This window comes from Scyliorhinus torazame, chromosome 8 (genome assembly GCF_047496885.1).
Source record: "Scyliorhinus torazame isolate Kashiwa2021f chromosome 8, sScyTor2.1, whole genome shotgun sequence".
Taxonomy (NCBI): Eukaryota; Metazoa; Chordata; class Chondrichthyes; order Carcharhiniformes; family Scyliorhinidae; genus Scyliorhinus; species Scyliorhinus torazame.
In genome coordinates, this window is record NC_092714.1 from 196,809,391 (window position 1) to 196,834,491 (window position 25,101).

Here is a 25,101-nt window from a genome sequence, read left to right on the forward strand (position 1 = left end):
GTGCCATTCCTTTAGAACATGCACCTACCCTTAATGTGTAAGAAGACCTTGGGAGGTAATTTCTGCTCCTGTTTTTGGGGGGTGCAGTAATGACATAGGGGGAGTCGGAGAACCATGCGGGCATCCAAAAATGGCCCATACATTGGCGGGATTTCCCGTTGCGATTGTCCCCGCCACCCACCAATGATGTAACAGGAACCTCGTCTTTAAAATTTGGGATCCCCATTTGCATCAATTTAAATGCCATTATCAGGTGTTTATGCCTGATAGTTTCCCCCCCCACCCCACAATAAATTGTCCATTCATGTGGGTATAAGGGCACACTGATGTGAATCACGTCTGGTCCCCCACGATATGCACCTGGATAGCAGAACCCACCAGAGGTGCAGAGATGAGTACAGCCCCCACGGGGGAGAGGGTCATGCCTGGGCAATACCCTGGCATTTCTCAGATATTTGCCTGCCAGACACTGCCTAGGCACTGCCAGGAGGGAGGTCTGTGATGTTGTGTGGTGAAGGGTTCCTTGGTATTGGTGGTGGGTAGAGGTCTGTGAGGGAGGTGCCAGGGGTATGTCCATGGGGGGGGAGGGGTGGTTGCATTGTGGGGGGGGCTGTTTCACTATTTATTAATTTACAGTGGCATGCCATTTAGCCCAATTTGCTGGCGGGGTGTGCTCAATTAGAGCTCTGTGGGTCCTGCCTTTTTCATTTTTTTTGGCCTAGCGTCTAAAAATACGGTGGGAAAATACGGTAGCACAGCTAGTGGCCCTCTGCTTTTCCAGGCGGAGATGGCACTTTGCCAAAAATGGTAAAATTCCTCTTTTTTTCAAGGTTTAAGAAGAGATCACCTCAGGGACTAATCAGGCGGGTAGTCTAGGAAGATGTCCTCCAAAGTAAAGTTACTGGTAAAAGTCATTGGACTGCCAGTGTACAACAGCCTCCTCAGGATTTTGTTTCACCTCAAGATCCAGATAAGATTACAAACTTGGGGGCCTGGATTCTGCAGTCAGCGGCAAGCAAATGTCATTGCTCTCACAATTACCGAAAAACCTTCAGTGGGCTCTTACACTCTGATTTGCAGAACCGAGGGCAAGAGGTGGCAGGATTCTCCGGTTTGCCTGCTGCGGGTTTCTGGGCTGCGTGCCATTCATTGGTGGCAGGATTCTATACTCCCGCCGCTTGTCAACAGGATTTCCCATTGTAGCTAACCCACACTGTTGGGGAACCCGCTGGTGGGAGTGCGCTGCAAGCGGGAAAAGAGAATTGCAATGATCGAAGAATTTTGGCCGTGGAATTGAAAAGTAGTGAAGTTTTGCTAAACCTGCATTGAACCTTAGTTAAACCACACTTTGAGCACTGCATGCAATTCTTGGCCACCATTTTATAAAAAGATGATAGAGGCACTGGCGAGGGCAGAGAAAATATTTACAAGAATAATACCAGGAACGTGTGGGTATACACATCAGAAAATAATTGACAGGCTGGGTTCTTTTCTCTTGGATAAAAGGAGGCTAAGGGATGACCTAATAGAGGTCTTTAAAATCATGTAAGATTTTGATAGTGTTAATGCAGAGAAACTGCTTCCTCTTGTGGGGAAGAGCATAACTTAAGGCTATTAATATACGATAATCATCAAGTAATCCAGTAGGGAACTCAGAAGAAATCTCTTCATCCAAAGTAATATGAATGCAGAACTCACTCCAACAGGGAGTGGTTGAAGTGAAAAGCATGAATGGATTTTAGATTGTCATGTGAGAGTACCTTTAAGAAATGGGTGTTTAGAAAATGGGTGTGCATATAAATATCTGTAGTGAGAGTACCTTTAAGAAATAGGTGTTTATTACTGCAGTGATGTCAGAGAGTGGGTGGAGCTGGGCTGCCTGTCAGCTTTTTACTTTCATTTTTGAGCAGGCTCCAGGCTGTGTTTTAGTTTCGTTTTCAGTGTTGGATCTGGAGACAGACCAAGCCGGTGTACGGCTGTTCTCTCTGCCATCAAAAGACTATCTCTTGATCATTTGGTGAATTCAGAATTACAAATGTTCTCAGTAGTGAATGTAAACCTAATGTGCTTCTGTTCAAAGGTGTTTCTTTTGTCTGGATGTTGTTTGGGAAGTTATTAAGCATTACTTAGTGTTGTATTCTTTGGGGGTTGTATTTGAATTAATGGTTGCTAAGATGTTCACTGTATGTTTTAAAAAGGTTAACTTGAGTTCATAGAATAAACATTATTTTGCTTTAAAAAATACTTTTCCATTTCTGCTGTACCACACCTGTAGAGTGGGCTGTGTGCTCCCCATACCACAATCTATTAAAAGTTGTGGGTCAGGTGAACTCCATGCTACACTTTGGGGTTCTCTAAACCCTGGCTCATAAGTTGAAGCTAGGTGAGCATTTCATGAAAAAAGGAATAGATGGTTACAATGGTAGATTTGGCTGAGAAAATATGAGAAGTGTTGGCGACGGCGTCAACATGGCCTCAGGAGCAGCGATTCTGATCCGTACAGGGGGCCAGCATGGCACTGGAGCGATCCACGCCGCTCCAGCTGCCGATCCCTGGCGTCAGATGGACACAGCGGGTCTGCGCATGCGCAGTGGGACCGGCGCAATTGCCGTGTATGCGCAGTGGCTCCCTTCTCCACGCCGGCCCCAACGCAACATGGTATAGGGCTACAGGGGCCGGTACGGAACAAAAGAGGACCCCTGCCCGAGAGGCCGGCCCACCGATGGGTAGGCCCCCGATTGTGGGTAGGCCACGACGGAGCCCTCCCCCCCCCCCACCTCCCCCCCCCCCCGGGATCGGACCCCCCACCAGGCCGCCCACGGATGCATCCACGCCGAGGTCCCGTCGGGTAAGAGCAGGTGTGAACGGCGCCGGCGGTATTCGGCTTTTTTTGTGTGGCCGCTCGCCCCATCCCGGAAGGAGAATCGCCGGGGGGGGAGGCCCATAGATTGGCCCCCGACCAGCGCCGCGCGCGCCGATTCTACGCTCGCTGGAGAATCGGCGGACCGGCGTCGGGTCGGCGTGGCGCTATTCACGCCCATCCCAGCGATTCTCCAGCCCGTCCCCGGGGTGAGAGAATCCAGCCCCCTATGTAGGTTTTTAAATAGTGTGGTGCTTTCTACAGGGTATCTGGTACATCGCAGATGGGCAAAAAGTTCCCCCAATTAACTTGTGAGAAATGCTGGGGATTCCCCGAACCTGCGCCAGTTCGGAGAATCGCCAGGCGGCCGCGTGAATTGAGCCACGCTGCCCCGACACCTGGCGGAGAATCGGCGCCATTGGGGATCGGCGCCGGTCAAGGGCCGCTCTACGTGGCCTCCCCGCGATTCTCCGGCCCAGATGGGCCGAGCGGGCGTAAAAAGAAAACGAGTCTCACCGGCACCGTTCTAACATGCTCTGAGCCAGCGGGACCTCGCCGTTGAAGGATCCGGAGGTGGCCTGTGGGAGGGGAGGGGCCGGCCTCTTGGTCTACCGGCCTCCTTTCTTCCGCGCCGGCGCCTGTACTCCTGCGCCATGTTGGGTCTGGGCCGGCGCAGACAAGGGAGACACCGCGCATGCGCGGAAATCCGCCGGTCGGATTGCGCATGCGCTGGTTCGCTGAGTTGAAACCAGGAGGTTTATTAGAATAATTAATTTAAAGTAAAATCATCTATAACATTCAAAATAGAAAGGTGGAAATAAAAGAGAGAGAGATGAGAAACAGAGACATGTTTTGTTTTGTTTTGTTTTTAACGGAATGAGACTCCTTACTTGAAAATATATATGCAATGCCAGTCAGCTTGTTTGACAGTAATTGAGACCTACCACGCTTTAAAAAAATCACTTGCAGTTGAATGGACAAGACCTAATTTCTTGTGCATTTACTAGATATAGGGGGGAGTCTTACCAGAATTTGGCAAAGTGTCAGGCTTGCACAGAAAACGGGCGTGGAACCCTCCAGCTCCACAGACAGTTTTTGCACTAAACCTTGAGTCTCTTTCCCAAAAGAAAATTTATCCTGTCATTCTGGCAGCACGGGGACTCTTGAGCCAGGGACCTGCAGCAGAGAGAGAGCGTTGCATTGCAATGGTGCCCGGTGCACATAACAGAGTTCTCAAGGGCTGATTCATCCCCCCCACCCCTGACATTCGTCGCCAGCCTCCTCCCCCAATCTCCAATCTCCGCCCCCCCCCCACCAACCACACATCAAAGGAACCCCCTGGGTCTCCCATTGCGGTCTGCTCTGGCACTGTCCTCTGGCACAGGTTGGTATTGTCCCTCAACCCCCCCTCCCAGACTATACAAAACTCTGCTCCCCGGAGAGATCCCCTCGACTTCCTCACGTCTGGCCCAATCTGTTGTAAACGTCAAGTTGGGGAGGTTTCAATCCGTGAGGGTGGATCCTTTAGTGCCGGCGGGGGGGGGGGGGCGGGGGGGGGGGCAACGATGCAGGAGAGGTGGTGGATGCTAGGTACACTGAAATGAATTCAAATTTATAAAAATGTTGTTAATGCCCTTTTTAGGTGTGAATACCGCGACGTTGCTGATGAGGGGCGGGGAAAATTGGGTAACGCGATTTCTCCAGCAAGAATTGCGTTTCCCGATTCTCGCATGATTTTCCACCCTCGCCGCTGATCCCGCAGGCGGCGATGGTAGCCTTAAGATTCAGCCCTTAGAGTGCATAATTCCATAGCGGTTTGGTGTGTTTGCATGTCAAATCGCTTGGTGAGATACCAGTCTAGGGAAGCTTATGGCGGAGTAGGGTAAATTTGACATAAAACTTCCTGATTTCCATGTTTAACAGAGTGTGCAAACACCAGAAGTTGCAGTCCAATTTGCTTCTTAATAGCACCGATAACCTCACTGTAATTCCAACTTCAAAAGTTGGTCCATTATAAATCCTTTTTTAACTATGGGACTATGCCTGCTACTTTATCATGATTATGCTGAACTTTAGAAGACACTGTACTGAGCTGCATGAAATTATTCATGTTTCAAGTAAAACAAATATAGACCACTCTGTTAAAAGCATGTTCCGTTTGCTTCAGAGAAAAACACATATAGGGAACTGTTTTAAAACCAGGTCACTGTTTCCATTACAGCTGACTGATCTTATTGCCAGAAATGATATATTGCGATAATGTTCTGGTCAACAACATGACCCAGATTCTCAGGCTGTGTTTTCATTACTGCCAAACAGATGCTGGGGTTAGCTTTCTGCTCTCCCATGCCTGAGTTTTTGGAGGTACCCTTCCACTTCCACTCCGAGGAAGTTGAAAGGAGATGATTTTGCAGTATTTTCTGCTCGGCGATTCTGCGTTGTCGCGCGTCCTGACGACCGCCTTGGAGAACACAGAATCGCCGTGCAGAAACGTATAGCCAAGTTCCACACACATGAGTGCGGCCTCAACCGGGATCTGGGATTCATGTCGTATTACATTCACCCCCCCACCATCTGGCCTGGGCTTGCGAAATCCTACCAACTGTCCTGGCTTGAGACAATTCACACCTCTTTAACCTGGGGTTACCCCTATCTCTGGATCTGTAAAGATTTAATTAATTGCAAATGCTCGCATTGTCTTGCATCTTTGAATTTGTCTATATATATGTTTCTGGAACATACCTCTTCATTCACCTGAAAAAGGAGCAGTGCTCCGAAAGCTAGTCTTTGAAACAAACCTGTTGGACTTTAACCTGGTGTTGTAAGACTTCTTACTGTGCTCACCCCAGTCCAACGACGGCATCTCCACATCTTAAATATCCACACCCTCCATCATGGGTGCAGTTTGGCAGTGTACTGCCTACAGTATATACTGCAGCAACACGCCACCGAGAGGGATTGGTGAAGTGGTTAAATGGGAACACCAATACCTCCTCTGATCATACACATCGTAACTCAGATGTTTATCACCATTCCTTCATAATTGCTGAGTCATCCTGACACTCCCTTTCTCACAGAACAATGGGAACAGCGTCTCTCCATGGGACTACATTCCTATGAAGCACCTGGCAACAGCACATTAAAGGTGCTTTGTGTGGCATGATGGCATAGTGGTTTGCACTGCTGCCTCACAGTGCCAGGGACCAGGGTTCAATTCCGGCCTTAAGTGACTGGCTGTGTTGAGTTTATACCTTCTCCACGTGTCTGTGTCCAGATGCTTTGGTTTCCTCCCACAGTCCAAAGATGTGCATGGTGGATAGATTGATCATGCTAAATTGCCCCTTATGGTCCAGGGATGTGCTGGCTAGGTTATGGGTATAGAGAGAGGTGGCTGGGGGAGTGGACCTAGGTAGAATGCTCTTTCAGAGGGTTGGTGCAGTCTCAATGGGCCTCCTTATGCACTGTAGGGATTGTATAGTGTTACTCGTTTTAGCCTTAGTTTATTTACTCTAATTCTGTCACCTTTGCTCTTGAGTCGCCAGGTATCTTTCTGATACCGCCACATGGTTCAAGTCCGAGTAATGATTAATAATCCAACACACCGCTTAGTAAGAGTTAAATCAACGCTCATTTATTATATACAGCAATTAATACTTATGCATTAATTCTACTTCTAAGCTACTTTCTACAACTAACAGGCCAATACTTAACTTTGGAAATGGCCCACCAGGTCAGGGAAACAAATGGCCTTTCGAATGGGTTCTGAGTCTGCGGGATTCAAAAGCTGGTACAGGTCGATAGTCAAGAGTGCCAATCTCGTAGCGATCGTTGGAGTAAAACTTACGTTCTCTTGTGGCTGTTGTAGAGGGTCTCGAAGGGTGCGGAGAGGAGAAGAAGGGTGCAGCCGGGAGGAGAGAAGGGTCAATTTGAACTTGGCCCCTATTCTTATAGTCCCCAGGGGCTTCCCGCCTCTCGGGGCGGACCTTGTATCTGGTTCCAAGTGATTGGACTTGGTCCCAATCACTTGGTTCGATATTCTCCAATGCATGACGCGTCCCGTAAAATGAGAACCTTGGACCGATTCAATGCTGCGGGGGCGTCCCCATCTTGTAAAGATGTGGTGGTTTAGAATCTTGGCTGTGGTTTTTGCAGTGTTTGTGCGGGCTGGAAATGCTTCCACCCATTCTGTAAATGTGTCTATGACCACAAGTACATATTTATAGCCATTCCTGCAAGGGGGCAATGGACCTATAAATTCAATCTGGAGGTTAGTCGAGGGGCCATTAACTGGTCGGGTGTGGCTGAGTTGGGCCTTTTTGGCATATCTGTCGGGGTTATTTTGCGCACAGATAAGACAATTTTCTATGTAATGGCTTACATCTTCCTTTAAATTTGGCCACCAACAAAGCTGTTTGAGATGGGCTGTAGTGGGATCGATTCCCTGATGTCCATGACCGTCATGGAACAAACAAATCAATTGGTTCCTGCCCTGTTCAGGAACAACATAAAGGGTGTCCTTTAACACCACACCGTCATGTGTGGTCAGTGTATTTCTAAACCTCTCGTAGGAGGCGGGATACTTCCCTTTTACAATCTCCGAGAGATTGCTGTCCTGCTTCTGGGCCTCTACTAGATCCTCGATTCTAGTCTGTGTGACCTGAACTGCACTCACTGGCGTGCTTTCGGGGGGTTTCCAAAAATACCCATGTCTGGAACCTGCCTTAGCCAGTGCGTCGGCTTTTACATTTCCAGGGGGGGAGGAACGATGGTGGCTGCGGACTTTGATGATGCCAAAAGTCCTGTTCTGGGCTTTCTCTAAAATATGGCGGAGTAATGGGGCTGAGGGGAGGGGTTTCCCATCTGCGGAAACAAATCCTCTTGCTTCCCATAGGGCAGAAAGTCGGTAAGGCTGTTACAGACATGGAGGCTGTCCGAGTATATGTCTGCTGGGCTGGGGAAGGAATCTGGGTGCTCAACTATATTTGCAATGGCCGCAAGCTCTGCTGCCTGCACGCCTAAGTGTCCGGGTAGTTTCAACGATATTTCCTCGATGGCATGTCCCTGCGCGTCCTCGACATAGATCCCGCAACCTGTTATGCGATGCCCATCCAAAACTGTGGAAGATCCATCCACATAAATCTTTATGGGTTCACACGTGTCCGTGTGCGGGGGGGCTCTGAGTTGAATTTCCTATCTTTCTGGGGGGGGTTTAGCGATAAAGGGGCCTGTGTTATGGTGTGGAGAGATGATCTCACATTCATGGGGGGTTCTGGGGTACTGTAAATTGTCGGCTACATAGGTGTGTGTCTTTGTCCTTTTTACTGTGATGTCCCATCCCTGCAAGAGAAGGGTCCATTTGGCTGCTCTTATTTGGCTTACTGTACCGTCCTTGAGTCGTCCGTCCAGTAAAAGTTGGGTGGGGATGTGTTCGGTCAGGATTGTGAAGTACTGGACTGCCCGGAAAACTGTGAGCAGGTGCCTCTCACAGGCTGAAAATCCCTGCTCCACAGCATCTAAAAGTCGGAAGGCGTAAGCTACGGGTCTTAACTGGTCGTGCCGTTCTTGGAGGAGCACGGCTGAAAGGGTGCGGTCTGTGGTCGCTACCTCTATGGCGTAAGGGGAAAGCGGGTCTGGAACTTGTAGTGCGGGGGCTGCTATGAGTGCCTGTTTTAAAGAGTCCACAGCATCTGTATACTATGGAAGCCATTCCCAGGGGGCTCTTTTCTTTAGGAGGCCTGAGAGGGGCGCTGCCTTGCTGGCGAAACCGTCAATGTGGTTTCGGCAGTAGCCAACCAGTCCTAAAAATGACCGGAGGGCTGAAACGTTCTGGGGAAGGGGAAATTTAGCGATCGAGTCTATACTTTTATGCTCGATCTCGCGTTTACCGTGCGTGATAATTGTTCCGAAATATACCACTTTTTCTTCCAAAATCTGGGCCTTTTTGGGGTTGACTTTACAACCAATTGAATGTAACAATTCCAGGAGTTCGGACAGGAGCTCAATGTGCTCTTCCTTGGTGTCTGTCTGCAGTAGTAGATCGTCTACATACTGTACCAGACATTCGGGACGAGAAAATTTTGCTAATCCATTTGCCAGCTGTCGGTGGAAAATGGAGGGGGCGTTGAGGAATCCTTGTGGCAGGCATGTCCACGTGTACTGCTGTGCTTTAAAGGTGAAGGTAAATTTGTACTGGCCGCCTTTGCCAATGGAATGGACCAGAATCCATTACTGATGTCCAAAACCGTGAAGTAGCGGGAATTGAGTCCCTGCTTGAGCATGGTCTCGGGATTTGATGCTATGGTGGGGGCTGCTGCGGGGGTGACTTTGTTGAGCTCCCGATAATCAATGGCCAGTCGCCATGATCCATCGGGCTTTCTCACTGGCCAAATCGGGGCATTATTAGTGGAGGCTACTGATCGAAGTACTCCCTGCTCTAATAAGCTCTCTATTACTTTTGAGATTTCTCCCTCCGCTTCTTGGGGAAATCCGTACTGTTTTTGGGGTCTAGGGTCAGGTCCTGTTACTTGTACAGAGCCAGTCATCCATCCACAGTCGTGCTTGTGGGTCGCGAATGCTGCCCTGTTCTTTTGCAGGACTGCCCTAACCTGCTTGTCCGTACTAAGCGTGGTCGGCTTGAACCGGAATTCGCCTACGGCGCTAATTTTGTTCATATATTCGCCTATGTTGAGCGTTGCGGGGGCTCTCGCAGATTTTGCCATCTTCCAGACAGACTGGTTGACTGGATCGAATGAAAGGTGGTGGGAATTCATGAAGTCAATTCCCAGAATGTGTTCTGCTGTGTGGGGCAGGTCTACTAAAACTACAGGGTGTTTGGTGGTAATGGTTCCGATTTGAATGGGTACAGGGGCTGTGATGTGACCCTGCTGTGAGTGGCCTGTAAAGCTGCTGAGGGTGATAGTGGCTGTAGTGGGCCACGTGTCCTTTTGAAATAGGGTGGAGGAATTTATGGTGGTGCGGGACCCTCCTGTGTCCCAAAGACATTCGATAGGCTGTCCCCAAATTTTCACTGCGACAACGGGTCGTCCTGACCTATCCCAAAGGGTGTCGCAGACCCAACTGGGAGAGCCCGTACACCGTCAGTCCGTTCCGGTCAAGTCCGTCTGATCCGAACGGGCGCTAACGTTATGGATGGGCTCTGTCTTTTTCTTAATCAGAGTGCCTGTCTGTTGGGCTCTCTGTGGCTTTTTAGGGGCATTGCACTCTTTGGCGAAGTGTCCCAACTGTCCGCAGTTGTAACACTCTCGTGGCTTGGGTGGGGGGCTGTTCTTTCCCTCATTTACCCAGGCGGGGTTGTGATGTGTTGCTTTTACTTCCTGCATGTCTGCGGCGGCTTGCTTTTCTTCGGTGTTTTTAACTGTGGGTTTACTCTGAACAGATTGCTCCCAAACGCGGGACAATCTTTTAACTACCCACTTCTCGTTATGGGCCTCCTCTGAGGGATCATAACTAGTACAGGCTTTCTGTCCTGCATCTGTGACATGGGAGATAAGGGTGCGGGTCCATTTGGCCATGTTGTCTGGGGACAAATGGGCACGGTCTACGTCTCCGAAGGCTGCTGCGAAGTGAATCCACAGGCGTCCAGCGAACGCTGTGGGGTGCTCAGATTTCTTCTGCCTACCTTTGTTGAGGCCATCTACGGGGTCACCCCGGTTATACCCGATCGCATCCAGGATCACGGTCTGCATTTCTGCAAGGGTGCCTCCTCCTACATTCTTTTGGTCGGGAAGGGCTGCTGCTACCGACGGATCTAAACTTAAAACCATGAGCTTTACATGCTCTCTTTCATCCAGGCCGTACATGTTCGCCTGATGTCTAACTGTGGCAAAGAAATGGTGGGGGTCTGAGCTGGGGAGGAACGGTGTGATCTTCTCGCACGCGTCCCGTAATTGGGTCACTGTTCAGGGGGTGGAATATAGATATTCTGCATCATTCGATGTGGCTGTGCGGAGAGTGGTTACAGGGTTCATTGGAGCCTGAACTATCTGCTGTGTGGGGGGTTGGGGTGCTTTTCTCTTTTGTGTCTTTCCCTGCGCACATGTTTCTGTGCTGTTTCTTATAACTCTTCCCAATCAGGGCCGTCTTCCTCGTCTAAATTTTCCCCAAAGGTTTCCTGAAATCCTTTCTGAACAGAAAGCAGTGATTGCAGCTCTGCAATCTGCTTCCGGCACTTTGCATGATCTATGGTGCTCTGTCTTTGTTCTGTGGTGGCAGCGTGGAGTGCTCTTAAGGCTGCCTTGAGATCACTACACTATTTCTGTAGCGTCTCTACCTGTTTCTCTGTCTCTTTTCTTACCAGGACTGCACATTGCGTGTCCTGATAGGCCTTTTCATACTGCGACTGGAAACTGCTTAAATGCGCCAAACAAGACTGGTGAGCCCGTTTGGCATCAGCCACCTCTTCATCCTTTGCTGCCAATTTCCTCCTTAATTCTAAATTCTCTTTCTCAACTTCACTTACATCAACTTTACTCATCCGATGTATGCCCTCAACTTCTTGCGGAGCGTCTTGACGACCTCCTCTGTGCCTCGCAATTGTGCCAAACAGGACACGATTGCCATCGGCTTGCGAGCTTTTCCCAAGCTCTTTTTGTGTATCTCGCTCAGGTTCTCCCACCAAGTATGCCCTATACTTCCGGGACCTGATTCCTCATTATTACAGAAATCATTCCACAGGGGCCATCCTTTGCCCTTGAGATATTTCCGGATCTCCTCCTCCCAAATGGGACACTGTCCCACTCTACTGCTGCTGGTCGCTGTGACCGCAAATTCCTCAGGGTTCATGAGATGCTGCATTGCCTGCATGGCCATCTTTCCTATCCGAATGCTTCTTCTAAATTTGGAACAGGGGGCTAAGGCGGTGTTGTAAATCGTGTACGGCTTTCGCTACTTTCCGAAAATACAGACTTCCGACAGTTTTGACGCAACAAAATCTATCAGTTTCACCTTATAGCCCTGTTAGTTACGCATGCATACACACACTTCCGAATTATGACTATTGATCAGAACTGCTTGAACACTTGTGGTTTTCTGTTTCCAATTGGGTTTCTAATTCAAATTACTTGGGTTCTACCGGAGTGGTTTTCCACTTCTAGACCAGGTCCCGGTGGAGTCGCCAAAATGTTGCTCGTTTTAGCCTTAGTTTATTTGCTCTAATTCTGTCACCTTTGCTCTTGAGTCGCCAGGTATCTTTCTGATACCGCCACGTGGTTCAAGTCCAAGTAATGTTTAATAATCCAACACACCGCTCAGTAAGAGTTAAATCAACGCTCATTTATTATATACAGCAATTAATACTTATACATTAATTCTACTTCTAAGCTACTTTCTACAACTAACAGGCCAATACTTAACTTTGGAAATGGCCCACCAGGTCAGTGAAATGAATGGCCTTTCGAATGGGATCTGAACCTGCGGGATTCAAAAGCTGGTACAGGTCAATAGTCAAGAGTGCCTATCTCGTAGCGATCGTTGGAGTAAAACTTACGTTCTCTTGTGGCTGTTATAGAGGGTCTCGAAGGGTGCAGAGAGGAGAAGAAGGGTGCAGCCGGGAGGAGAGAAGGGTCGATTTGAACTTGGCCCCTATTCTTATAGTCCCCAGGGGCTTCCCGCCTCTCGGGGTGGACCTTGTACCTGGTTCCAAGTGATTGGACTTGGTCCCAATCACTTGGTTCGATATTCTCCAATGCTGGAGCGATTCCTTGATCGAGGGGTGGTCGTTTACCTCTCTTTGTGTCAGCTCCTGCTGGCGCCGAAAGGTCTGGGTTGGCTTTGTGTGTCTATTTTGTATCAATTGTTCCCGGGGATTGCTGATTAATATGCAGATGGCTGGGGTGTTGTCATGCTGATGGCTGCAGGTATCGATTCGGTCTGGCTTCCCCAGAGGCGAATACACAGTTTTACCTGCAGCTGTCTGTTTGAGTCCTGTTGGCTGATTTTCCCATCAGCCTCTTCCGTTCGCCGTTTTAAATCAGGGTTTGGCCATTCTAATCGGGAGTTAGCCATTTTACATGGCTACATTAGATGTTGTTTTTCAAGAATCCCATCACCATTTTCACAAGGCCAACTAGAGACGGACAATAAATGATGATCTTGCCAATGACGCCCACATTCCAACAATAAATTTGCATAGGCACCGCTTAAATTTAGCAAACTACTTAATTATTTGTCAGGAAATGTGTGTCACTCAGAATATCCTGCCTGCTGGAAAAACCGATGAAACTCAGTCCAGCACAGGATCTTCTTAACAACTGTTCCCAGCTTCCATTCTGTCAAATGTTTATGTCGTTGATGTCAAGAAGATTCATCTGTGAGGAAAAAAAAGCAGTTTATTCGTACCAAGAGAACTGGCCCGCTGAAATTAGGGAACAGTGACATTTTACCAGCAGTTGAGGGGCTGCTGCTTTGAGTAAATTAAACCAAAGTCGTCTGCAATTGAGAAGCCATTTTTCCAGGCTTCTCAGATCGGGAATTTTCTTTGCGCCAGCATGTCATATTTATGCTGAAGCTCGGCCTGCACCAATTGGTCAATTGTGTTGTTTAAAATCTGACCCAGGTGAACATACAATGCATTGAATAAGCAGGTTGCCTAGATTATGGGCCACATTAACAATCTAAATTAAATAATCACCCATTATTTTGTACAAAAATGCTCAATACTTTTGTATGGCAGCAGAGGTATTTGACAGGGGAGGCCGTGGCATAGTGATTTTGTCACAGACTAATGATCTAGAGACCCAGGGTAATGCTCTGTGGACCCTGGTTCGAATCCCACCATGACAGATGGTGGAAATTTGAATTCAATAAAAATCTGGAATTAAAAGTCTAATGATGAAACCATTGTCAATTGTCTTAAAACCCATCTGGTTCATTAATGTCCTTTACAGAAGGAAACCTGTCCTCCTTGCCCGGTCTGGCCTGCATGTGACTTCAGAACCACAGCAATGTGGTTGATGCTTAAATGCCCTCAGGGATGGGCAATAAATGCTGGCCCAGCCAGCGACATCCACATCACATGAATGAATTTTAAAAAATCTCATGTTGATGACATTAAATAGCAATCTGTGGCAGTTATATGAGCAGCAAATTGTTTGCATGTTTTAGATTGTATTCCCTTCCACTGCAATCCTGTTTAATCAGACAATGGGTGAGTCTCACGCTGCAGAAAAAAAATTATACCCCTTCTTATTTGTCATGCCTCAACGGATCCACTGCTAAACCAGTCCCATCCCCGCCCCCCTTTCCCACCCCACCCCCATTGTGCTTTAGTACATTCTTTCGGACTGAGTGACTCGTGAGTGAACCATAGCTGGCCGATCTATTTATTTTTTAATGAGTGTCAGTAAGCAGAATTTGATATTACTGTGGGCTACCTGGGAATCAAGACTGTGAAGAGAGGGTTAAAAATGTTGTTCAAGTCGTGAATTTTGTATTTAACCTGTCCCCAGTGTACTGTGCTGGTGGCTGGAGTATTCAGTTCACACAAGTTGACTCCAGGTAGTGCCACTACGGTTGCCATGGAGAAAGGTAACTGAAGTTCCTGAACACATTCTGCATCAGCAGTTTGATGCTCTCAGCAGCCGTTGGGACGCTGCAGACAGTTGACGACAAATTCACATTAGTTTTATTTGACAAAAGAGAGTTCTTTCTCCTGAAGAAGTGGAGTGCCTAAAATAAATCAACAACATCATTTTTACTGGTGATGACATGTTGATCCCATACGAAGTGATGGGAAGCACCTTTACATGATTTAAGCTTTACACAGTCTCAGCATTGTGTTTGTCAGTCCTGCCGTCACTCACTGCTTACGCTTTCGGGTCTGTCTCCAGCAGGCGAGTTGCATAGTTTTCTCCCTTGGGTGGATTGTTGTTTTCCTATAAAATTCTGTGTTGCTTGCCCTTTTCAGAACACACCGAAGGAAAGGGAAATAATAAGGAAAAATGAGCAGGCAGAATGCAGCCACAGTATTTTGCTTAACTGGAATGACGTGGGGGTTACGTTTACAAAACAATGAGCTTTTCAAAGATAGGAGTGGAAGTTCCAATCTGGAGTTGCCTGACAGCGAGGGGAAGATTTTAAACCCCCCCACCCCCCCCGCCCCCACCCACCTCCCCAAAAGGGTGGGTTTGGGATGGGGAGGGGGTCAGATGTTAAAACTGCAATTCCATCACTTTTGGCTTGAGTGGAGACAGAACAAAAGGCAGGCAGACTAACCACTCCCAGGAGGTGAGTGGGCCATTTAGACATATTAATGAGGCTGGTAGGTCAGATATGACCTGTTTTGAAAACCTGGGGCTGAGTTATATCAGACTTTTTGGGGACAGGTTGGGAGGCGAGGAAGCTGTCAAAGTGCTGTGGGAAGGTATCATGTGGTGTGCTTGATGCGTGCCCGTCATGCCTATTTTTCCAGCAGCGGGAATGGTGGCAGATGGTCCACTCGCTTGGAGCCCAGTTAACCCACTTAAGTGGACAATTTGGCCTCTCTTGACTCCACTGACATTTTACCAGCAGTTGAGGGACTGCTGCTGCATTAGGAGCCATTAGGTAAACCCTGATGGTCTCCCAATAGACTTCAGCGTTGGGGATGAGGGGTCCTCATTTTTGGGCACTCTTTGCCTCGTCATGAGTTCACCCTGGCAGCAACAGCACCGCCTGTCCTCAGCAACTACCCATTCCCCCCCCTATTTCTCCCCCCCCTTCCCTGCTTTTCAGAGCCTGTCAGTCTAACCTCTCCACCCCCAGATCCCACTTGCCTGTCTTCAAGGATGCATAGTGGGCAATGCGGCCTCTTCCTCCACAGTGGGTGATCTACTGGCCATCTAATTGCCAGGGATGATTTGGCTCAAGAGAGGTATCACTGGGGTTTGGGTGCTTGGGGGAGAGGACGTTGGGGAAGTGTGGCAGGGGGGCATTGTGGAGGGCTATAGAGTGGCCAAGAGCACACAGCAGGCAGCGAGGTATGAGGCTGCAATTTTGCGAGCGAATGAGAGCTGGGGTTCGGAGCTTGACAGGCTAGGGAGAGGTCAAATACAACATTTGTACTTGGATTCCAGGAATACAGTGAAAGAGGCTGAATTAATTAAAATACATGGCAAAGGATCAGTGATGCTCTTCCGAGTTCTGTGCACAGAAATAAATCTGCAGATGAGTTCAAGGATCAAGAGTATGCTTAATGAGGATCATTGTTTCATGTGGGTGGTAGGGGCATCTAATGTTATGTTTATATGATTCTGCTCAACATCGGGGTGTTTTTTCGTAACACAGCTGAGGTTGTTACTGATAGAGGTTGTTACTGATATGCTGGTGGGTAATTTTAAACCCCCACAAACAATGGTTTGAATTTGGAATCTAGGCACAATAACTTTCAGCTTCAGAGTGTACTTTTTTGCACAGCACTTAATATCATCAGACGGCTGGTGCTCTCTCCGGGAGAGCTTCACATTTTACCCAGTGAGCAATTAGTGTGGCTTTTACCTGGATTTATCCTGTCATTCTCACCAAACTGATAGTTTGCCTAGAACCAAACCCTCAATGACACATTTTAATTGAAATAGCCCCTTATCGCACTGAAACACCTCAAGGTGCTTTGCACAATTCACTTAAGCGCATTTGAAATGCAGTGAATTGTCCGAGCCCGCCCCCCAAGATGCAGCTTTGGACAGCTCAGCCAAGTTTTTCTTTCAGATTTCCTGCATTGTCTAAGGTTCATCATGCTAACCTGCCTTTGGGGTAAATCCAAGGCAGTTTTACAAGAGAGGTGCAGGTTATCTGCCTTGTGAGCAAGAAATCGATATAATGTACTGTCAGTCCGTGGAAACCCTCTAAGGTAGCCCGATTTTGGATTCATGACAATCCTTCTGATGTTGCATCAGCTTGGTAATCCCAACTCCCAGGGTGCCGACCTTCAGCCCTAGGATAAGTTTCTGAATGCAATGGTGGAGGATCCATTTGGACTAACTCATTACAGATTGCCATGGGACATATCATAAGTTGGAGTGAGACCTGTCTTAGTCGACTATTTTTGATCACTGACAGGGAGCAGGGTCACAATGTCACGTTTTATGGATATTTGATCAATGTACAATATACCCTACGATTTGATTAATTCCTTCTTCTCTATGCTAACCATCCCATGATGCTTTTTACATAGGTTAAGCTCTTACCCTATCATATACTCCCCTCAGCTTCTCCAGCTCTGCCACCAGAATGTAAGTGTAAATATCCGTGACTGTTCACCCCAATGCACATCGATCCCCTCAAAGGCTTTTCCCAGACCATCGTGTCAGCTGTTAGCAATATTTCAGTGATTTCCCTCGTAAGTTCTATTATTTTGCTATGCTCCTGTGTGAAAAAAGGGGAATGAAGAACATAGGAGTTGGCCATTCGGTCCTTCAAGCCTGTCCTGCCATTCCATTAGATCATGGCTGATCTTGACTCCATCTAATCACCTTCATTTTATATACCTTAATATCTTTGTCGAACAACAACCTGTCCATCTGAGGTTTGAAATTTTCTATTGTCTTAGCCGCAGCAGCTTTTTGAGGGAGATTTTCATTTACCTTTCGTGTGGTGAAATGTTTCCTGACATCATCCCTGGAAAGCCTATCTTTAATTTTAAAATTATGTTCCCTTGTCCGGGGCTCCAGACAGGAGGAAATAGTTGCTCTATATCTATGCCATCAACTCCTTTAATTAATTTAAGAGGTCCAAATTGATTGCTCCTTAATCTTCGATATTCAAGGGGAATACAAGTTTAGAGTATCCAACCTGACTTTATAATTTAACCCCTTTAGCCCAGGTATAATTCTAGTGAACTGCACTGCTTGCCTCCAAGGTCAACATAACCATCCTGAGGAGCAGCAGCCAGAACTGAACAAAATACACTAACTTGAGACTAACCAGAGCTTTATATAACTGTAATGTAACTTCCACGCCCTTGTATTTCAGACCTTTTTAGATAAATAACACCTGTAGCCCATTTTTTGTACTGGTCCACGAGCTTTCAGTGATTTCTACACTTGGACTCCTACATTTCTCAGCAATTCCTCTCTTCTAACCATTTAGAAAATATTCTGATCTATTGTCCTTTGGCCCAGAATAATGTCATCGCACTTTGCTACACCAAACTCCGTCAGCCTGAGTTTTACTGACTCACTTAATCTTTCATCTTAGTCTCTCTTTGCAACTTACTCCTCCCATCAACTCCATTTACCTTGTCATCTAATTTCATGTTGTCAGAAAACTTGGATACATACTCTCTATCGCCTGAAATTATTCATGAATATAGTGAGAAACCGAGGCTCCAGTACTGATCCCTGGGGTATACCGCTCGTCATACACTGTCAATTTAAGTAGTTTCTGACTCCTACCTCTGACCCAATTCCCTACCCATGACAATGCGTCACCTGCAGATCCGCCTGCTCCATTAGATCTCCTGTCTTAGTAGGGCTTCCTAATTCTTCAAGTAGAACATTAGTCTGCACACCATACAATCCCACCTCACTATTTTCACTGACACCGCTCAGTATTTAGATAATCTACAGGAGCAAAGTATCAACTTGTAGCTCTGCTGCAGCCTTGGACAAAATTAATTGACGTGCATGTGTCATATCCGTCTTTCAAAGGAATGGGGACAGTAGATCATCTGTTCACACTGGTACAAACAAGGTTTTGTTTTATTTGTATGCTGGACATGTGTTCCCACAGGAACCAATTAGCAGAGGGCCAGACTTCTAGACTGGGTGGAGAATGTTTTTTTAATTTGAAGTGCTGTATAAAGAAGACCTGACCAAAGTACAAATCTCTCTATTTCATCAGTTGATGTTTCATCATTGGGATATCAAGATTTTAAGTGAGTCAAGATTTATCTTGTTTGTTTAGGGGAAGGGGGATAACTTGTGAGGTAATTAAAAAAAGAGACTCGATTAAAGTTTTCAATGTTGTCAAAGTGATTGACACAATTTCAACCGGAGAAACTGTTCCGTGTTGCAAAGGGTTTGAATACTAAGAGGTACCAGTAATAAGAGAAATAAAGTTAGGAGCAGGAAAGGAGCGTTATAATACCCAAGGGATAAGAAGTATGCGGAATAAATTGCCAGATAACTCAACTGAATGGGATGCAAATGATGCATTTCCGCACTTCAAGAGGATTAAAAGAATTAATAAATCATGGAGTATCAATTGAAGGTGATACTCTAATTTATAACGGAGTGGTGAAAAACACATGAGGCCTGATTTTGCTGAAGCAGAACATATTGCGGTGTGCCTAATTTATCAGATGGACATTTGCACCTTTATGTTTCAACATTTCTTTACCCACATGTTTGGTACAAGTGCAAACTGATATTGGTTCAGTGAGGGCAATAAAGCAACTCGGATCTTGGTGAATAATGGGACCTACAGCTAGGAGGGGAGGGGATGGGGGGGGAGGGGGGAGATGGGGACGGGGGGGGGGGGGGGGGAGGGAGGCAGGGAGGGGGAGGGGAGAGGGTGCGTGATGGAGAGGGTGTGTGCCAGGGAGGAGAGGGGGGTGGGGTACGGGAGGGTGCGTGCCGGGGAGGAGGGGGGTGGTTGGGGAGGGTGCGTGCCAGGGAGGAGAGGGGGGGCGGTTCGAGAGGGTGCGCGCCGGGGAGGGGGGGGGGGTCTGGGGATGGCGAGTGATGGAGAGGATGCGTGCCCGGGAGGAGAGGGGGGGGTGGAGTTTGGGGGAGGGTGTGTCCTGGGGAGGAGGGGGGGGGCGGGCGAGTGATGGAGAGGGTGCGTGCCGTGTTGGAGGGGGTCGGGTTGGGGAGGGTGCGTGCCGAGGAGGAGGGGGGGGGGTTTGGGGAGGGTGCATGCTGGGGTTGAGAGGGGGGGGTCGGGGAGGGCGAGTGATGGAGAGGGTGCGTGCCGGGGTGGAGGGGTGTGGGGTGTTGGGGAGCGTGCGAGCCGGGGAGGAGAGGGGGGTGTTTGGGAGGGTGCATGTGGGGAGGAGAGGGGCGGACCGGGGCGGGCGAGTGATGGAGAGGGTGCGTGCCGGGGTGAAGGGGGGCGGGTTGGGGAGGGTGCGTGCCGAGGTGAAGGGGGGCGGGTTGGGGAGGGTGCGTGCCGAGGAGGAGGGGGGGGGGTTTAGGGAGGGAGCGTGCTGGGGAGGACAGGGTGGGGGGTCGGGGAGGGCGAGTGTTGGGGAGCGTGCGGGCCGGGGAGGAGAGAGGGGGGCCGGATCGGGGGAGTGATGGAGAGGGTGCTTGCTGGGAGGAGAGGGGGGGTTTGGGGATGGTGTGTGCCGGGGAAGGGGGTGTGTGACAGCTGGCAACAGTCGCGACCATTCAGCCCATGGCACGTGGCTGCGCGGGGGGGGGGGGGGGACATAAAGGGCAATGGTGACATGTCGTCTATCCCCCCTACCCCCACCCCCACCCCCGCCCCCTGCAGGCCGTCATATTTGGTCATGACCCAGCGATGTTGGCCGCCGTGGCGGGAGCCACACTTCTACATGTTGCCCTGGGGAGCTGGAGCAGGAGCGTGCCAGGGAGGCAGCGGAGGCTCCCGCAGAGGAGCGTACCGCAGGGAAGCAGTTGGCAGCCGCCCAGGCTGGAGGGCCTCCCGCACGACAGGACAAGGAAGAGGAGGGGGTGCTGGTGGTGCCATGGCGACGGAGACGCCCGATGAGGCCCCATGTGTACCGGCCCCGCTCGTCGTACCAGGACCTCATGGACCGGCATGCAGGAGGAGACTCCGGATGAATCGGGAAACCGTGGCACACATCTGCCACCTGATGACACACCTGGCACCGGGTGGAACTGGGGGAGGACACCCTCTCCCCGTGGGCATCAAGGTTATGGTGGCCCTGAACCTCTATGCCACGGAGTCATTCCAGGCGCCGAGTGGGGACCTGTCCGGCATCACGCAGGCATCGGTGCACCGGCTCATCCGTGCAGTGACAGACGCCCTATATGCCAAGTTCCCTGTGCACCGGGCCAGCCAGGATGCCCGGGCAGCGGGCTTCGCTGCGGCGGCCAGGATGCCCATGGTCCAGGGGGCGATCAATGGGATGCACGTCGCCGTGCGGCCACCTGTGGATAACAGGGCCGTGTTCACGAATAGGAAGGGGACCTATCCCATGAACATTCAGGTGGTCTGCATGATGATCCTGCACGTCTGCGCCCATTACCCGGGCAGTCTACATGACTCATTTGTATTGGGGCAATCTTTTATCCCCACCATGTTCGAGGGATGCCCTCCCTGGCTGAGGGGCTGGTTGCTGGGTGACAGGGGTTACCCGTTGCGGTCGTGCCCGATGACGCCTAGACGGAGGCCACAGACCGACGCGGAGAACCGCTACAACGATGCCCATGCAGTGACCAGGGATGTGATAGAGAGGTGCTTTGGGCTGCTAAAGATGCACTTCAGGTGCCTGACCGCTCTGGAGGAGCCCTCCAGTACCCGTCAGATAGGGTCGGCCGCATCGTTGTGGTCTGCTGCGTCCTGCACAACATAGCCCAGCAGAGGGGCGATGTGCTGCAGGCAGAGGAGGGGGAAGGGGAGGAGCCGCAAGACAAGGCGCAGTCCTCCCCAGATGAGGAGGATGGGGGCAATGGTCAGGACAGATGGGCTGGACATGAACAGGAGGCTGCCCACCGTTACCGGCTGGGCCAGCGGGCACGGGACAGACTTATAGCTGCCCGGTTCACGGACTAGGGGGCATGGGAATGGCCGAGTATGGGCACAGACTGCACACTACGGCACCAGCCTACCACCCTCACCCCATCCACCCACCAACACCAACCACCCTCACCCCACCCAACACCAACCACCCGCACCCCACCCGCATGTACACCACCCCTTCATTGCACATCCACCTGCGGCACAACGGGCCGGGCTCACACAGTCGCCGGTTGAAGCGTGTCTATTGCAGGCCATGGAGGATGTGCCCCATATTCCCCTTCCCTCATCCCCCTTCCCCCATATTCCCCTTCCCCATATCCCCCCTTCCCCATATCCCCCCTTCCTCATACCCCCTTCCCCCATATCATCCCTTCCCCCATATCCCCTTCCCCATATCCCACTTCCACATATCCCTCTTCCCCCATATTCCCTTCCCCATAACCCCTTTCCCCATGACCCCCTTCGCCCATATCCCCCCATACTCCCCTTCCGCATAACCCTCTTCCCCATAACCCCCTTTCTCCATATCCCCCATATCCGCTTCCCCCATATCCCTCATATTCTCCTTCCCCATATCTCCCTTCCCCATCCCTCATATCTCCCCTTCCCTCATATCTCCCCTTCCCTCATATCTCCCCTTCCCCCATATCCCCCTTCCTCCATATCCCCCCTTCCCCCATATCCCCCCTTCCCCCATATCCCCCTGCGGGATATGGGGGAAGGGGGATATGGGGGAAGGGGGGATATGGGGGAAGGGGGGATATGGGGGAAGGGAAATGGAGGAAAGGGATATGGGGGAAGGGGATATGGAGGAAGGGGAGATAAGCTGGGATATGGGGAAGCGGGGATATGGGGAAGCATGGATATGGGGGAAGGGGGATATGGGGGAAGGGTTATGGGGATATGGGGGAAGGGAGATATGGGGGAAGGGGGACATGGGGAAGGGGGATATGGGGGAAGGGGGATATGGGAGGTAGGAAGGGGATATGGGGGAGGGCGGATATGGGGAGGGTGGATATGGGTGAAGGGGGAAAGGGGGGCAGGCAGTGGGGGGTCTCATTTGGCGCTGCGCGGTGGCCGGATATTTTGCCGGGTCTCGTGCGCATCCGTGATGGGTGACGTCGTCGTGAATGTCGTCACACCGCTACTAGCCCATTCCAAACCGGAGAATTTGCGACGTTTCGGGGGGCCCGACGCCAGAGTGATTCGCGCCTTTTTTGGCGCCAGGTTTGGGCCATCGTGCCGATTCACAGAGAATCCCGCCCATTAAGTGTGAGATGTTGGGCAGGTTTCTCTATTTGGGAGACTATCGGCTGGACGGAGCATCGGGGGTGGGCCTCATGCAACGTCAATAAGGTGCATGCTGTTCTGTGCGAGTAGACCACTTTGGAAGGGCGGAGCATCACAAAAGCGGTGCCGCCCCCCATTTAATCGGAAACGGGTATTCTCTGGCCGATCGCCGAACGTGATTTTGCCGTCGCCAACTGGAAAATCCCGCCTATGTTCTCCCGCCGGAGCTGAATTGCACCTGATTTACACTCACGCCATTTTGACCAGGCAGCCCAATATCGAAGTCCAGCAGCTGAGCCCCCTCCCCACCCCCACCCCCACCCCACCCCACCCAATAGTAATGGATGATTTTAATATGCATATGGACTGGAGGAATCAAATTGGCAAGGGTAGTCTGGAGGCAGAGTTCATTGAATGCATTAGAGATTGTTTCCTGGAACAGTATGTTGGGGAACCAACCAGGCAGGAGGTTACTCTAGATTTGGTATTTTGTAATGAGGAGGGATTAATTAATGACCTGATCGTTAAGGATCCACTCGGGAATAGTGACCATAGTATGGTAGAATTCAAGATTCAGTTTGGGGCGAGAAAGTGGAGTCCCACACTAGTTTTCTCGAATTAAACAAAGGAAATGACATAGGCTTGAGGACAGATTTGGCCCCTATAGACTGGGCAGGAAAGCTGATGAGCAGTGGCAGCTGTTTAAGGCGATACTCAATTTCTCACAGCTTAAATATATCCCAGTGAGGAAGAAAGATGGGAAGAGGGGTAAAAAACATCCATGGCTAAGCAAGGAGGTTAAGGACATTATGAAGACAAAAAATAAGTTATATCATATTGCAAAGGGCAGTGGCAGACTGGAAGATTGGGAACCTTTCAAACATAAACATAGAGATACAAAAAAGTAATAAAAAAAGCTAAGATAAATGACGAAAGAAAAATAGCACAGAATAACAAAAATGGCCGCAAAAGTTTCTACATAAAAGAGAAGAGAGTCGCTCAGGTGAATTTTGGCCCTTTGGAAGATGAAATGGGTGAGTTAATAATGGGGGACACAGAAATGGCAGAAATGCTGAATTAATGTTTTGCCTCAGTTTTCACGGTGGAGGACGCTAGTACCATTCCTATAGGAACGGCAATTCAGAGGTAATAGAAAGGGTGGAACTTGGAACACACAGCAGCAATGGGAAACAGTACTCAACAAACTCTTGGGATTGAGGGCAGACAAGTCCCCAGGGCCTGATGGCCTACATCCTAGGGTGTTAAAGGAAGTGGCAGCAGAGATAGTGAAACCATTGGTTATGATATTCCAAAATTCCATGGACACGGGAAAGGTTCCAGTGGATTGGGAAAATGCTAATGTATCGCCCTTATTCAAAAAGGGAGGGAGGCAGAATGTGGGAAATTACAGACCAGTTAATTTAACATTTGTTATTGGAAAATTATTGGAATGAATTATCAAGGACGTAATATCAGGACATTTGGAAAGCCAAAGCGCTATCCATCAGAGTCAAGCATGGTTTTATGAAGGGCAAATCATGTTTGACTAATTAGCTTGAGTTCTTCAAAGATGTAACAAGCAAAGTGGATAATGGGGATCCTGTAGATCTGGTATATCTGGACTTCTGGAAGGCTCTTGATAAGGTGCCACACAGAAGGTTAATTCACAAGGTGAGATCATATGGGATTAGGGGTAACTTATTAGCTTGGCTAGAAGACTGGCTGACAGACAGGAGACAGAGAGTCTGGATGGCAAGATGTAACTAGTGGGGTGCCACAGGGTTCTGTCCTTGGGCCCCAGCTATTTACAATCTATATCAATGAAAGGGATAGAAGGATCTGTAGTCAAATTTGCAGATGACACAAAAATAGGTGGGACAATAAGTTGCAATGTGGAAATGAGAACCTTAAAAATGGATATAGCTAGGTTCGGAGAGTGGCCCAAAATGTGGCAGATGGAGTTTAACATGGATAAGTGTGAGGTCATGCATTTTGGTCAAAAAAATGGAAAGGCAACTTATTATCTAAATGGGGAGAGACTTCGGGGTGCTCCGATGCAAAGGGATCTGAGTGTCCTCCTGCATGAGTCACAGAAAACTAGCATGCAGGTGCTCAGCAGATAATACGGAAAGCAAATGGAATGTTGGCATTTATAGCAAAAGGAATTGAGTGTAAAGGTAAGGAAGTGTTGTTGCAACTGTACAGGCATTGATAAGACCACACTTGGTTTATTGTCCACAGTTTTGGTCCCCTTATTTGAAGAAAGATGTAGTGGCATTGGAGGCAGT

General features: G+C 49.3%; 1 protein-coding gene across 2 annotated transcripts in view; it reads left to right on the forward strand.

The window, feature by feature from the left end:
- LOC140428329 (uncharacterized) overlaps positions 1–25,101 on the forward strand; it is a 199,923-nt gene that overhangs the window by 137,932 nt on the left and 36,890 nt on the right. The window lies entirely within an intron of this gene.